The 14,226-nt window shown below is 38.3% G+C and overlaps 1 protein-coding gene across 7 annotated transcripts in view; it reads left to right on the forward strand.

Moving 5' to 3' along the window:
- The window catches only part of ACYP2 (acylphosphatase 2), a 45,136-nt gene that overhangs the window by 28,998 nt on the left and 1,912 nt on the right, over positions 1-14,226 (forward strand). The window contains exons 4-5 of one of the 7 annotated variants that reach the window (XR_011094306.1): positions 9,411-9,587; positions 11,976-12,081. The exons of 5 other annotated variants lie outside the window; for them this stretch is intronic. The gene's annotated coding sequence lies outside the window, so the exon portion shown is untranslated. The remainder of the gene's footprint in view (positions 1-9,410; positions 9,588-11,975; positions 12,082-14,226) is intronic. One more of the 7 variants, XR_011094305.1, reaches the window with a different exon arrangement.

The following is a 14,226-nucleotide window of genomic DNA, read 5'->3' on the forward strand; positions in this document are numbered from 1 at the left end:
TTCTGCCTTTGCCTATAGGTTTACAAACATGGCAGGTTGTACCCATTTCCCATAGGGAAACTGTAGGTAGGGTTGAAGCTAATGCCCTGTCATACTCACCCTAGGAACCCAGACACATGAGCTCCCATTTATGTGTGTGGGTATCTCCAAGTGATGGCTTGTTCATCTACACCTGTCACTTGATCATCCATCACACACTGGAGATGTTCTTTTTCAGGCTTTACCCAGATGTGAGGTTTTACTGTGCATCTTTTTTTTCTTGCATCTGCAAACTACCCAGCAACAAGGTAACCTCATCAAGAGGTTTAAGGTGGCTTCCTTATTCTCTGTAGACCTCTGTGCCATTCTTCATATAGACTGAAGTACAACTGGCAAAACCAGAGGTTGTGAATGCTGACGTGCTACAGAGTGCTGCTGTCTTTAATTTTAATGTTCTTCTGTCTTTAATTTTGCATATATAGCCACATGATTACTGTTCTATCTTTGCCACATTCAACTCTGCTTAAAACAACTTCGTGGATAAGGTGTCCAGCCAGGTTTATCATAATTGTGTTGCTGGTTTATTTAAATGTTAAAGCTATAGCCATGTGACCGTTTCAGTCCTGTGTGCTTGTAGTAAACCTAACTGTATTAAAATTATACATAGGGATCAACGTCTCAACTGTTTACACGTAGTTTTCTGTTCTGGTAATCTGTTCACTTTAGAGTTCTCCATGTTGCATTTTTCCCCACTGTAATTTTTCTTAATCCCTGAAGTAAAGGTCTGAATGTATACCAAAAGAAAAGAAATAAACTCCCTCATCTTCCACCAAGTGCTCTGTTGCTGCAGGGTTTTGTCTGTTTACTTGTTGGTATTAGCAGGTCATACCAGTGGTGTTTCAATTGTGTATCTGGGAAAAACGTACAACATTTTTCAGATAAAATCAATGTTGTTCTGCATTTTGTGAAAGGTAGGAAACCTCATTCAGTTCTTGGATGTCGTCTAACCTTTCAGATATATCAGTGCTGTTGGTTTTGGAGAGTATCAACTCGAGCAATTTGGATCTTTTTCTGTGCCCAGACAGTGAAGGACTGGTAGGCACAGCAATCTAATCTAGCTTTCAACTCCTGGAGAGGAGTCTGAGGGTTTCTCAACTGTCAATCATAATTTGCTTAGTTGGGCAGTGTTGAGTTTTGTCTTTATCATTTTACTGTTGCTGGAAGAAGAAAGCAAAGCAGATGTTAAATACTCTAATTAAATCAAACCCTTTTAAATCTTAGCTGTGATCACATTGCTTATTATCTGGGTAAAAGGGTGTTGCCTCTTGAAGTTCACATTGGATTTTTGCTTAAGATACTAAATCTGGTTTTCATAACATAATGTGCTTAATCTTTGAAACAACTATACTGAGATGTGCTTACCATCTTTGGGGTACACTTGTGAAGGATTGGACTCTTAGGTTAAAAATATAAATGATCCTGAAAAGAAAACTCTTTAAGTGGCCAGTCAACTTTTACAGGCCTCCACTGAACTGATCACTAACTTACTTTGTAAATGAAGCAGTGTTAGCAGTTGAAATAAGAAATGGACCGTTTTCTATTTGTGGATTTGGCATCTTTATCTTCCAGTATTGGAAAGCGAAGTCATGAATAAGTGTCCAACAATTAAAACAAAAACTGAGGTGGATATGTTTATTTTAAAGCTGCTGTGCTGGGTATTTATCTAGTTTTGGGGAAAAATTAAGAAAGCATAGCAGCACTTCTGTGTTTATTGCGTCAATATATAGACGAATAAGCAAAATCACATAAAAGAATAAAGTGTTGTTTCTCCTATCATTAAAGGAGAGTGGAAAAACAGAATGATTCATATTGTAGTAGTAAAGGATCTGTCAATTCTTGCATTCTAAACTCTTGCTTTCCGTTGTTTATAAGTAAACCAAAAAATATGTAGGCGAGACTAACATCCTGTATCAAGCTGAAAGCCAAAACGGATGTACTGTTTTAATTAAATAGTAATCTTGCTTTTGTATTATGAGAGACAAAGTTGCTCTCTAATAGCAGGGTGGAAGTAGTCTTTGCTTGCAGGCACCTTGTTGGTAATAATTCTTGTAGCTCTTAGACTTGAGATGACATATTTGTCATGTAACAAAGGAGCAGTCTAGCCAAGTTCAATGTGGGAGCTTTTAACTAATACAGTGGTTTTGTTGTTCCTGGTGGTGTATACACACTGAGAAGTTTGTAGAAGTGCAGAAGACCTAGGCATATGTTTTCCTTTAATTTTAATGAAAGTTCTGTGGCTAAATTCCATGCATTGCAATGAAAACTGAGTCCATAACTGTGTATGGGATTGCTTAAGGCGTGTCATATGTTCAGTTCCTAGAATCAGAATCAGTGTTACAAGTATTTACTGTCTAATGAGCTGCTAGCAGAAGTCCTTGGTGACTGGACTCGTACATCTGTTTACTTCCAAGTACCAGGATTTCCAGTCTCCTGGATTTGTTTGGTGTCGCTGCATAATTTAACATGTGGTTTGGTGTGTGTACCCAAGAGGAAGTGTGAGCTGGTGGTTAAGATAGCATTGGTATTCAAGAGTTTGAAGTATGTTTTGTCTGACCCTGATCCTCTAGGAATGCTAGTCTTCTGAGCTGGAAATAGACATGCATTTGAGAATATCTATTCATGTATCCAGAAGAAGTCTCACAGTGAGGATCTAGCTCTTATCTTTTTACATCATCTATAGTGAGGGTTTTGTGCAATATGGTATACAGTACTAGCAGGTGTTAACTTCAGACATCTTTGAATATATGCTTTCTAATGAAAATTTGCATATAATACTAAGCTTCTAACTTAACCAGGAAAATGATTTGGTACGATGTCAGAAATATAGCTGTTACTTTGGACTGCCTGTATTTCTGCGATACATTGTACAAAAATGGTGAACGTCTGCTTGTTGGGACTATAAAGGATGAAATTCTGATTCTGTCATTGGAAAGCCTTCCACTGATTTCCGCTGGATGGGAATTTCACACAACTGGGCTTCACCCCTATGGAGGGTGCTCTGTCAGGGTAGACTGCCCTCACTGAAAGCAGCGCTGCTCCCAAAAGCGGGGGCGAGCAAGAAGACAAAAGTATGCTGTCTATGCTAGATGCAGTAGCAAAGGACTTCTAGAGATGGACATATTCATAAATTACATGTATTGGTGGCGGGTCTGCAACTTTGAGGGTCAGGAAGAAGCTGTGAAGTTGAATTCTTTGTCTAAGACTTGCTTCTTCCACTGTAGTTCACTGTTTGTATGACTGTTTAGCCAGGTCTGAGTTACCACAAACTACATTTTATGCAGAAAACGTGGGCTTTGTATGGTTAAAGGACTTGTATTTTCTGTTTATGCCTTCTGTTTTCACCAATCTTACCAGTGAATAAGATGGGAAGCAAAGCAAGGTGACCAACTAAGGTGGTTAAACACTGCCTTGAAAGTGGCTTTCCTGACTTCTGCCAAAGATTTCCCCCATGGTGTTGGTCAAGACCAGGCTTTTCGTAGCGATGTCTGTTTCGTGTACTAGCGCTCAGTTTGAGACCCTGGAAAGTGACTTGCAGAAGTGATGTGCACTCAGCTCCTTCCTGGTCTTTTACTCACCATGATGAATTCTGTCATGTAATCATAAGTTTTCTTAAAAATAAATCAGGTTGCTCATATCACAACGGGCACTCCAATTCCTGGAGGATTTTAGTGGCTTTATCTGTAGCCATGTCTGTGGTCCAGCCACCCTTTTCATTTGATGTGTATTATATCCCAAATTTTGTTGCAGCTGTTGTAATTTGAATATTTTCCTTATGCAACTTATACGAACTGTTTGGACTGTTTCCTCTGGAAAATGAGGAAGCTGGGGCATACTCTTGTTTTTGTAAAAATGCATGGTGACCTGACTTGTTCTGACACTAATTTTCTGAAATTATTATTTTAGAACAGCTCCTCCAGAATCAAACACTGCAAGTGTTTGTAAGTTTTCATGGTGCTTGCTCCTAAATTGTTTGGTTATTTTGCTTCCAAGGTCTTGGTTTTGCAAAAAAAAGGAAGGAATGTATTTTATTCTCTGTGTACTTATAAATGGCCAAACGGATTGTTATGAGCAATTTTTTAATAAAAAGCGCATAAGTATCATGAGAGGTCTTGTTCTAGGAAGCATGCCAGTCTTGAATGCCTATACTTGAGCTATCTGCGTGTGGAAATCTTTGTCACTGGAAGCACCAAGTAACTCTAAGTTATTTTGAAATGTGTTCCTTAAAATTAGTTATTTAAAAGTTAGTTAAAATAATTGAGTTTTTTTTTTTCCCTTTAAGGAACTAGTAACTCCAGACTTCAGTCCTGAATCCCATCCTAATATGCATGTTAACACAGTTGCAAGTCAGGAATTACATAGGTAATAAGGAAAGGGTTAAAAGTTGCACAAAGGCAATCGCCATCTTACTGTGACCATCACAGAAAATTCTCTAAGTCAGGAAATACTGACAGGAAATAATGCAGCTGGGCATCGATGAGTACACCAACAAATGATCTCACTTCATTAATGCTGTTGGAAGGCCCCGTAGATTGCTTCAAGCTTTGCAATGGAGAAAACTTGTTTCAAAATGATGAGTCATGACTAGCCCATCAACTTTCAGTACTCACCCTTTCTTGCATTAATGAACCAGTGGCAATTGGTTCTGAAACATAGGTTAAGTCAAGCATAATATTAATTAAATTTGTTTATAAATTTCAATAACAGTTGGCTCTTAATGAAATCTCTGGGGTTTTCAAGCATTTTGTAATTCTTAAATTGGGATACAAGTCCTAAGTAGTCCCTTGTAGCAGTCTACAGTATGAAAGTGACAGGAAACAGATCAGCCTGTTTCAGTGGTCAGGCAGAATAAAATCAAAAAGGGGGAAGGGAAAGAAATGGCATAGATTACAGAAAACAAATGAGATGTTTAATACTTCTTGACAGCGCCTGAAGCTTAAGGGAAAGATGAAAAATAGAAAGATTTGAGTTTTGGAACATATCTGTACTTTGCCAGTAATTCTGTTCTTACCAGGTACTTAACAATTATCAAAACGTGTGTGTTAAGAAATTGTTGTTACTCATACCCTGCTGTTATACTCCTCTTTTGCGGTACAGCAATGGTAGCATTGCCTGAGCTATCAAAGATTTTTGTTCAATGGAGTATGCTTAATTACATACTTAATAAAATATGAACTGATTTTTATTTAACTCTTACCACTTACTGAACTGTCTTAGTGTTTTCTGGGCATGTTATTCCAAAACACCTTTTTTTCAGATTGCCTCCTGATGCACCTTTCATCAGCCTACAACACGTGAAGCCTAATGGATGAAATTGAGACTTGATGGCACAAGACAAAATGCTTGTTAGTAGTTAACAATACTTATTTATAAGGAGTACTTCAAAAATAGTATGGGCCTATCAACTTCCAAAAATGATTTCCTTTTTTTAAAAAAATTAGATGTTATTTTTAAGTAGTCATAGATCTTTAAGTTTTGTGAAAACAGATCAAGCTTATTTCACTGCCTTCACTGGAAGTGTCACTGTTGCATTGAGTAGAACTTTGCTTTTCTTATAGTTCTTGAAATCTGATTCTTTTTTTCTTTTTTTTCTTAAGTACCTAAAAAAAAAAAAAAAAAAGTACTTCTAAAGGGCAGATCTTAATGAGACAGCAGGAAGATGTCCAAAACAAATGGAAGCTTAGAAGCTTAGGGAGAAAGTCCAAGCCTATTACCTATATGATGAACACTTACTAAATCTGCTGTTTTGGTTTTCTAAGTGGTGGCTGAGAGGGTGATAGGTCAGGATTTCACGTCTGGCTTTATCTTTTAAGGTTTTATTTCTGGGAAAATAAAAAAATCTCCTACTTGATTTATCTCTTTTGCAAATAAAACAGTTTTTTTTGTTTTTTTTTTTTTTAAGCAAATAGTTCAAGAAGCAGATTTATTTAATAAAAAAATAAGTACTACAGCACATGAAACATTGAATCACAAAGAATGTGAATTAGATTGTAATTGAATAAATATTAAAAACTTTGCTTTATTTTTTGAAACAAAAACATTGAACCAAAACGTGTTCATGCTTTGATAGCTTTTTTTAATAGTTTGGAGCTTTGATATTAAATGTGTTTATTCACACTGAATATATTCATAACGACAGTTTATAGATTGAAGGAATGGACTTAGCTATAGGCATGACTGCAGCACTTTTTTTTTTTTTTTTTTACAGAAACAATAAATAACACATGGAGAAATTTTAATTTATGGTAACTAATCAATTGAAAAGGTGATTTTAATTATTAATTACAGGGGATATTATTTATACACCTACCTTGTACACTGCTACACAACCACTACATTCTTTGTAAAACTACATTCTTTGTAAACATACTGTGCTGGGTTCACCTCAAGAACAGGTTCTGGTGTGCTGGAAACAACAAATAGCTCTTGTGGAATAAAGAATGCAATACTTATAATGTATCCTTATGTTAATCTCTTGCATCCTCCTTATTTTAGCTGTGTTGATAATTCAGGATGCTGTAATTTTTTTTTTTGCAATTAAATCCTGGCAGAGTCCAAGCTTAAACTTCCACACGTAAAATTGAAGCAGTTTGTTGGCTACCATGGTCCACTTGGTGCTTTTTTGAACAGCTGTGCTCTCAAATGGAGTATTGATTATTACAGTAAATTTCTGTTGGTTTACCTCATATGCTAAAATACCTGCTATTTTATATCACAGTTGCTTTTAAAGCTTTTTGAGGTTGTGGGTTAAAAGATGGATGTAACTATTTCCTTGAAAGTGTGCAACTTAAACTACACTATGCAACCTAATTTAGTAAAGGTGGGGCGGGGAGGAGCTGATCTAGCTGAATATTTGTTAAGAATGTTTCAAAACACTAAGCTATAGAAAAATGGAAAATAAAATTCTGAGTTGTTACATACTTTCTGCCAACGGGCATCCACTTACATAGGAGTTAAAATATATGTTGCTGTTTTCTTTAAAATAAATGTAGTTTGTAAGTCCCAGCATACATTCATCAGTTGAGCTAATAGTAATAAAATGTATCTGAGATGCCAAAATAGCCAAAGTAAATATTTCAGCTTAAAATTGGTTTGGCTGAGATTTTTTTTAATGTGTGGGATGGGTTTTGTTTTCACTGCTAAAAAAAAAAAATGGGCAGGCAAATGTTTTGTGCATCTGAAAGCAATTGTACATGCACTTCAGCATGAGGAACAGCTGGACATCCCACTGCCTAATCTGTGCTCACATGTGTGGATACTTATATAAGGTACTTTGATAGAAACAGTCACTTGTGCATGTTCTGAAGTGAGCTGACCCTTTATCTCCTGAAGCATTCAAACAGTGGTATCTTGGGAAGGGGAAATGCATTGCAGTAACTGCAACACTGGAAGTGTTAGATATTCTCATATGGACTTGCTTTGCACTCTATAGTGCGAAGCTTTAAAAATGGTGATACTTTCATTTTAAGATCTCAATTTTTTAAATAGTTAAAATAGTTCCAGTTAAAGCAGTTGTACAGTTTGCATCTTCTGAGTATCTTTTTGTAGCTATCTGTCTTGACTTTTGAGAAAAACAGCATGAATCCCAGTCATGCTTGAAGGAAATCACTGTCTTTTGGTCTGGCACTATTTTTAGTTCTTGCATAATAACTTAATCATATTTGCTGTGTGAATTGTATCTTCTCTGCAGCTCTCAGAAGATCAGTAAGCATGGTAATGTGGGAGTTAATCTTCACGGTTTGTATGTCTTCCTCCCTTGCTGAACCCCATTACAAAACAGCAAAAAAGTGTAGTCTTTGGAACTTAGGACTGCATTTGTCATCTGCTAAATTTGCAGCCGCATTTGAATGCTTTTCTGGACTGTGGATGCATGTGGGTTTGATCTGAACTCGGACTGTATGTCTAACTGAGGTCTTTACTCTAAGGGCTCTCTTGTTTTTACCAGGCTGGATAACGAAATGGATTTTTAAGCGATACTGCTGATTTGGTCAGTGTGATGCGTAATTATGGTCTGCTAACAGGGTTGCTTTGAAATGCCTAAGGTTAGCATCTAATCAATTTTTTAAGTTAAAAAATTGATGATCGGGGCAACGATATTTTTATTTCTTGCTCAACTATAACACAGCTATTGGCTTGAAATACAGCTTATGTGGATGATGGATACTAACCAGTTGTCAAGTGTCAGAGAAGTAGGTTTTCTTAAGAAGCCTGAATTGGTATGCTAACAGCCAAGGTTCCTCAGCTAAACTTCTTGTGGTCTTTCATTTAATAGATGGGGTATCAGAAATCATTTTTGTTTGTGTTCTGTGTGGTAGAGTGGTGTTAGCCGAAATTGTACTCGGTTTGTGTTGTGAGCCAAACCTTTACCCTGCAGGAGGCAGACATATTACAAGGAAAAATAATAGACCTTTCTGCTTCATAGGGCTCTCTGGTACGTTTATTGCTTTGGGAATATAAGACATGAGTTTAACAGGATGTTATCTTTTGTCCTGTGCTTTCTATAGATCAGCATGACATAAAACCTATTTTGAGTTACTGAAATGGCTAACTTGGTTTTATTTTTCATTTCTTTACTCTTCTTCATTGGAACAAATGTCTGTGATACTGCATATCTTTTTTTGAGAAGCCAAATGTGATTTGTCAACTTCATTTGAATGAAGAGATATTCTGATAATTTTTATGAAAATGCACGTATGATTGCATGCCTGTAAATAACTAAATTATACTTCAAGTTTACCAAAATAATTAACAAGAAAATCCACATCAGATCTCTTGTGTAGCACATCAGAAAATCTTCAGATTTGCTTTCATTTATTTGGGGGATCATTCGCCTCTTTAAGACGTAGACATTTAATGTAGATCAGATATAAATAACAAAGTAAATTTCAGACTCATTTAGCATGGAAAATATGTTCAAGATCTCCAAATCTCAAATTTGAAATACAAAAGGTTGAATTCTGTGCTAGTGCAAGCTAGTAGTGATCTTTTACATAAAAAGAAAATCTTCCCTGATAACACATACAGTTTGCAACTAACATCAACTTCAAGCTACTTTTCTCAGTTTAATGAATAGAAATGAGACACCAAAATATATGTATTTGAAACTTACTCAACATTGTCACACCTAATTTGTACCTTTGATCTCTCAGTTTCTGCTAATTTGTCCTTGCTGTTGATATTATTTTCAAGTAGTATCCTGAAGAAACTTGTACAATGTACTCTCTAGAGAAATGCTAGCCTTGAGTACAGCAGGGTTTGTCAGAAAAGGAAGAAATACAAACAAATTAATAACCTTCATTTGTCAGCTGTGCTTATAAATACAAATTCAGACCCTAGTTTTGATTAAATATCTCTTTCTCCCCTTTCTAAAACAGCTGTGGATTTGACCCACTGGATATTTTAAGAACTGGCTGTTGTGATTCATGGAGCAGCTAGCAAGCAGGCAGAAGCAGCGCAGTCTTCCCCATGGCTACAGGCTCAGTTCTATTCTGGGGCACCACACCTACGCCTGAGCAGGTTGCTTGCTTTCTGGCCCACGCACTTGTTGGCCCGTATCCTTAGACTGCTGGTGTTTTTCCTTGCTTCCTTTAATGCACTGAAGTAACCTGTCTCTTGGTTTTGATTCGTTGGTGTACTGTGGTGGGGTCATCCTAGTACAAGTGTTAAAATTGCTCTCCCTTGCACTCTGTCTTGTTCTGCCTCTGCTAATTCCCCCTTCTTGCAGATATGGGTATGCAAAAGGTGTGGATGTGCAACTATGTGCACACCTTTGATCCTGCCCGCAGTATTTCTGGTGTTTTATCAAGCAGTAAGCACAAGAGTTTAAAAATCTCTTGCTGCTATTTCCCTGAGGGGAGTGCAGCAGTTTCCATGGCAGCAGAGGCCCCCTTTAGTACAGCTCCACAAGCAGCCGCATTTCAGGTCAGGCAGCTTCAGGTTTTACCCCAAGCTAGAGCCTACATTCAAGAGTTAAGAAAAAATAAGTACAAGGAGCAGAGGAGGAAGATTGGTAGGAAAAATTTGACTAAGTTTTGATTGAATCCTCTTGACTTTATCCTGCACCAAAATGTTTGCAAATCTTCCCTGGATTTTTCTGGGGACCCTTTGCACGTTCTCTGGCTTCAGAATGTTTTCTCTGTTTTCTCTACCTTAACTGCTTTTGCTAAACTTAATGCTAAATGTGGTGTTTTTTTTTTTTTTTTTCTTAGGCCATACAATTCAAATAACATCAGACAGCAATGTTTTCAAACACTTGTTATTAAGGTTTTTGTTACCTTCCTGTTACATTCTTTCACATGAACACTTAACTTTATAAATTGTTTCCACATTCCTCTTGTACTGTTAGGGCCCTGCAACAGGAACAGAGGTGGAGGGGTAGTGGAATGGCTCTGCAGTAACTTATGAGCTGTAACATGCCTCTACTATAAAGGCTGGAAGAAGGTTCAGCTTTATGTGAATTTCAGGTGTATAAAACAAAAAGGCTTTAAGTACAATCTTCCTAGTCCTTAAGACTGCAGAGAAAGCCATGGTTTCCAAGCCTAAAGTTCTTTCTAGATGGTGGAAAGCCAGACAGCAATGAAAAAATTGCATATTTCTGTTCTGCAGACACTTAAATATAAGGATTTAGGAAACCGTGACAGTACTGTTTCAGAATACAACAACATTTTGGAGATATTTCATAAATATTTGCAATCCTAGTCTATACACTGTCACAGATGTAAATACAGTCTTCAAAAAGCAACATTCTCTCAAATACTTTATCCCAAACAAAGGGAAATAAATTGTAAACACACCAGTGCCTTTATTCTCTCCCCCTCTAAATACAGCACACATTTCGCTTGTTCTACTGTAAGTAACGCTGGGGTTAAGACAAAGAGAAACAAATATATTCCTAAGCTGTGCCTGGCTCACCAATGTTGATGCCGTAGATCACTTTTCAGGTCTGTTTCTAGCATTGTAGGCTGTAAAATGCTGTAGTCTCAGTTATATGTAGAAAGCCCAACTAGTTTATTCTAAATAAGTCACCGTAGAAGCATCCTGTGTGTATTGATGATTTGATACAGTATCTAGCAAAGGAAAAATGTCTTGTTCATTTATGTGCTTGTTTGGTATGCCCACAACTTCCCCAACACTTGATAGATTCTTTCCTTGTAAATGACACGGTACTTATGAAAGATGCTGTAATATTAGCTCTGGAGAAGTCATGGTTCTTTGAAGCAAATTAAAACCATGCTGTTGAAACAAATCATCCCCAAAATGTGTTTTGGCAAAAGTTTCTCACCTTATATGTGCCTTAGCCTCAGAGCTGGCCCACAGGAGTGTCATTAGTACAAAGTGTGGTGGTCTTTTCAGGTGTGGAGACTAGGAATTTATATAATGCTGTCATTCTTCTGTGAGTGGTGAGCAGCTGTTATTCCCTAAATGATCAGACATGGACCTGAACCAGAAGCCACGTGGTAAAAACCACATATCCTTAAAAAGCGACGTAGCCAAACCCTTAAACCATTTCCTCTTGGGTCAGAACTCAAGTGTAAGGGTTCATAAGAAACTGCTGATAATTCATCACTTTCATTACTGCAGATTTTCTTTTTTACTTCCCCGCTGCACACCAGCAAAGGATGGCAAGGCTTCTTTCTTGTGCTGCATCCCATCTCGTAGGGAGTGATGAGCTGTGTGCTCTGCCACTTCCCACGCCTGCACCTACTGCATGACTTCCATTTTTCTGTACCAAAGCAGGAAAGATTTTGCTTAGAGCATAGTGCAAACAAAACTATTTCAGAAAATGTTTGGGTTTATAGTATAGATTCTATTCTCTTAAAAAGTCTTTGGGAAATCCAAGTCAGTCTGCTGGCTGCAGTATTTGAAGTGTGGTGTTTTTCATCTCTGTGCTATCATGACCTTGTATGACGTAGGCAAAGCTCCTTAAATGATACTTCCAGAGAAATACCTGTGGGAGCAGTGCCCTGGGCGAGGGGACACCTGATGGATGGAGCATGCTTGAGCAGGCCCCAGTAGCCCCACGCTGTGCCCGGGGCCGGGTGAAAGGTGTGTGTGTGCTTTCACAGGCGTGCATGGCCGGGCATCTGAGCGAGCCAAGCAGTGCTGGGCGCTCTCGAGGCGCCGTGAGGAGAAGGCCTGGCAGGGCGGGCGGTATGCGGGTGGTTCCTCGTCCCGCCTCAGGCGGCTACTGCAGAAATGTGCCCGTTAAAATAGCCATTGAAGGGTGAGCTGTGGGCTCGGCTCCTGCCAAACTTCATATAATTTATTATATATATATAAAGGGGTGTCCCCATTTGAGTTGGCCTGCCCCAAATGGGGGGATGAGTTGTCCTACCCGCTCCCGAGGAGCATCGTGCAGCCACGATCAGGTCGGTGGCTGCTGTACACGGTGAGGTGCAGCTCCGAATGCCGCAAACTGGGCATTGTGCGGTACGGGACGTGCTGGGTGGCCTGAAGTTCGTGGCGTGTGAGAGAGCTAAGGCTGAGAGAAGTAGTAGGGGGCGCAGAACGTGCTGTTTATTTGGGCCTACTGATACCAATGGCATTTAAAACAGTTCCAAAGATATCTTTAGAGATGCTGGAGATAATATTTTCTCATTTGTAGATAAATGAGGAATGATCTACAGTAACTGTATACTAATTGTAGCAGATACAGATTTCTTGCTTTGTCAGCTGGTACAAAAAAGTGCTTTGTAGTGTTAAGTGTATGGTCTGTCTTGTGCAAATATGAGGAAAGATGGATGAAGAACTGAGCCCCTACAGCCATGCAAATCTGAGGTAGGGAACAGCTCTGTGACTTTCTTCCCTACTTCCCGCATGAACTAAAGTTACATAAATGCGTCCTATAAGGTTTTAGTGGAGATGAGTTGTTTTATCTGGACTCTCACTGTTCTCACTTTAGTCTTCTCCATGTGAGACTGTGGAGCTGACAATAAAGCTTGCCCTGCATGGAGTTTGTAGTGTTACTGTGTACGTGCAGTGGAATTTAAGAACTGGGAGCAGCCAAGCACTCAGTTGACCTTAAGTACAGCTGTGAAGGCTGGCAAGGATGGTATTTCTGATTTTTGTCCAGGACAAGCTCACCTTAAAATGAGAAGTGGGGTGGCTGTGGGGGTTGTGTTTTCCTGTGAATATTTCACTGGCCTTCTAAAAATGGTGTACACAGATTTTTGCTTCAGGTGATTTAGCATTTCAGATGTTTTTCTTTCTGATTCTAGGCCATCCACCTATATTAGATACTTATGCTGAACAGGGCCCCTTTCCAATTTCTCATGAGGGAATTTTGGGTCAGTTACTAGGCTTTTTTCCTTCTGTTGAGATACCTGGTCACCCTAGGACTCAAGCACCAAGTGCTATTTTGGTTCACTCATGTATGTCTGTTCCCATGTTACACTCCTTACTGCAAAATTTTGTCTCAAATACACAAGAGGGGATGTTCACAACATGAAGCAAAGAATGCAAGGTGCGAAGATGCATAAACATCTGACAAATGTTTCTTAATTTGAACTGCTGGCATAATTTATAGACTAAATTAAAGGTTGTCACAGGAGATTGATTTTGAATGTGAGAAGTCAATCTGTGGGTTGTGTCTTCCAGGGAGTCTTTACATATAGAGCCTCCTTTTTAGTGGTCTAATGGGAAGTAGGCTTAAAAGAGCTTTTTGTCTCTGCAAGGCTGTAATCCTTCATGCTTACTGCTAGGGTTATGTTTCAAGGTATGTGAAGGCTAACAAATACCTGCATTAAGTGTTAAGAGTGTGTATTTCTTCATAATCAAGAACCTGTGCAGAGAGTTTAAAGAATGAGATTAGTTGTGTAGATGCTCAGTATAGGCTTGGTGCCATCCGTGCTAGTTCTAAGAATAATAAACCACTTGTTGCTTGTAGTCAGCTAAGATATCTCATGTCTTTTATACAATTTTTGATAATGCAACAAAAAAAATTCTTGTCAAATACAGGGTCTTGAACAAGGTACGTTTTGATCTCCCTATTTTTATTTATTGTCTTAAGACAAGCAGCTTGAGTGCACAGTTCTAATAAAGAGGCTTAGGTGCAAGATGGCTGCGTTTTATAATCTTCTGTGTGATTTTGCAAGGGATGAATTAACTTTAAAACAACTTCAATGCTCTTCAAATGAGAATTTAAATGAATAATAGTAATATTTTAATTGCAGTTACATGCCTACAATTTAT

Source organism: Anas acuta, chromosome 3 (genome assembly GCF_963932015.1).
Source record: "Anas acuta chromosome 3, bAnaAcu1.1, whole genome shotgun sequence".
Taxonomy (NCBI): Eukaryota; Metazoa; Chordata; class Aves; order Anseriformes; family Anatidae; genus Anas; species Anas acuta.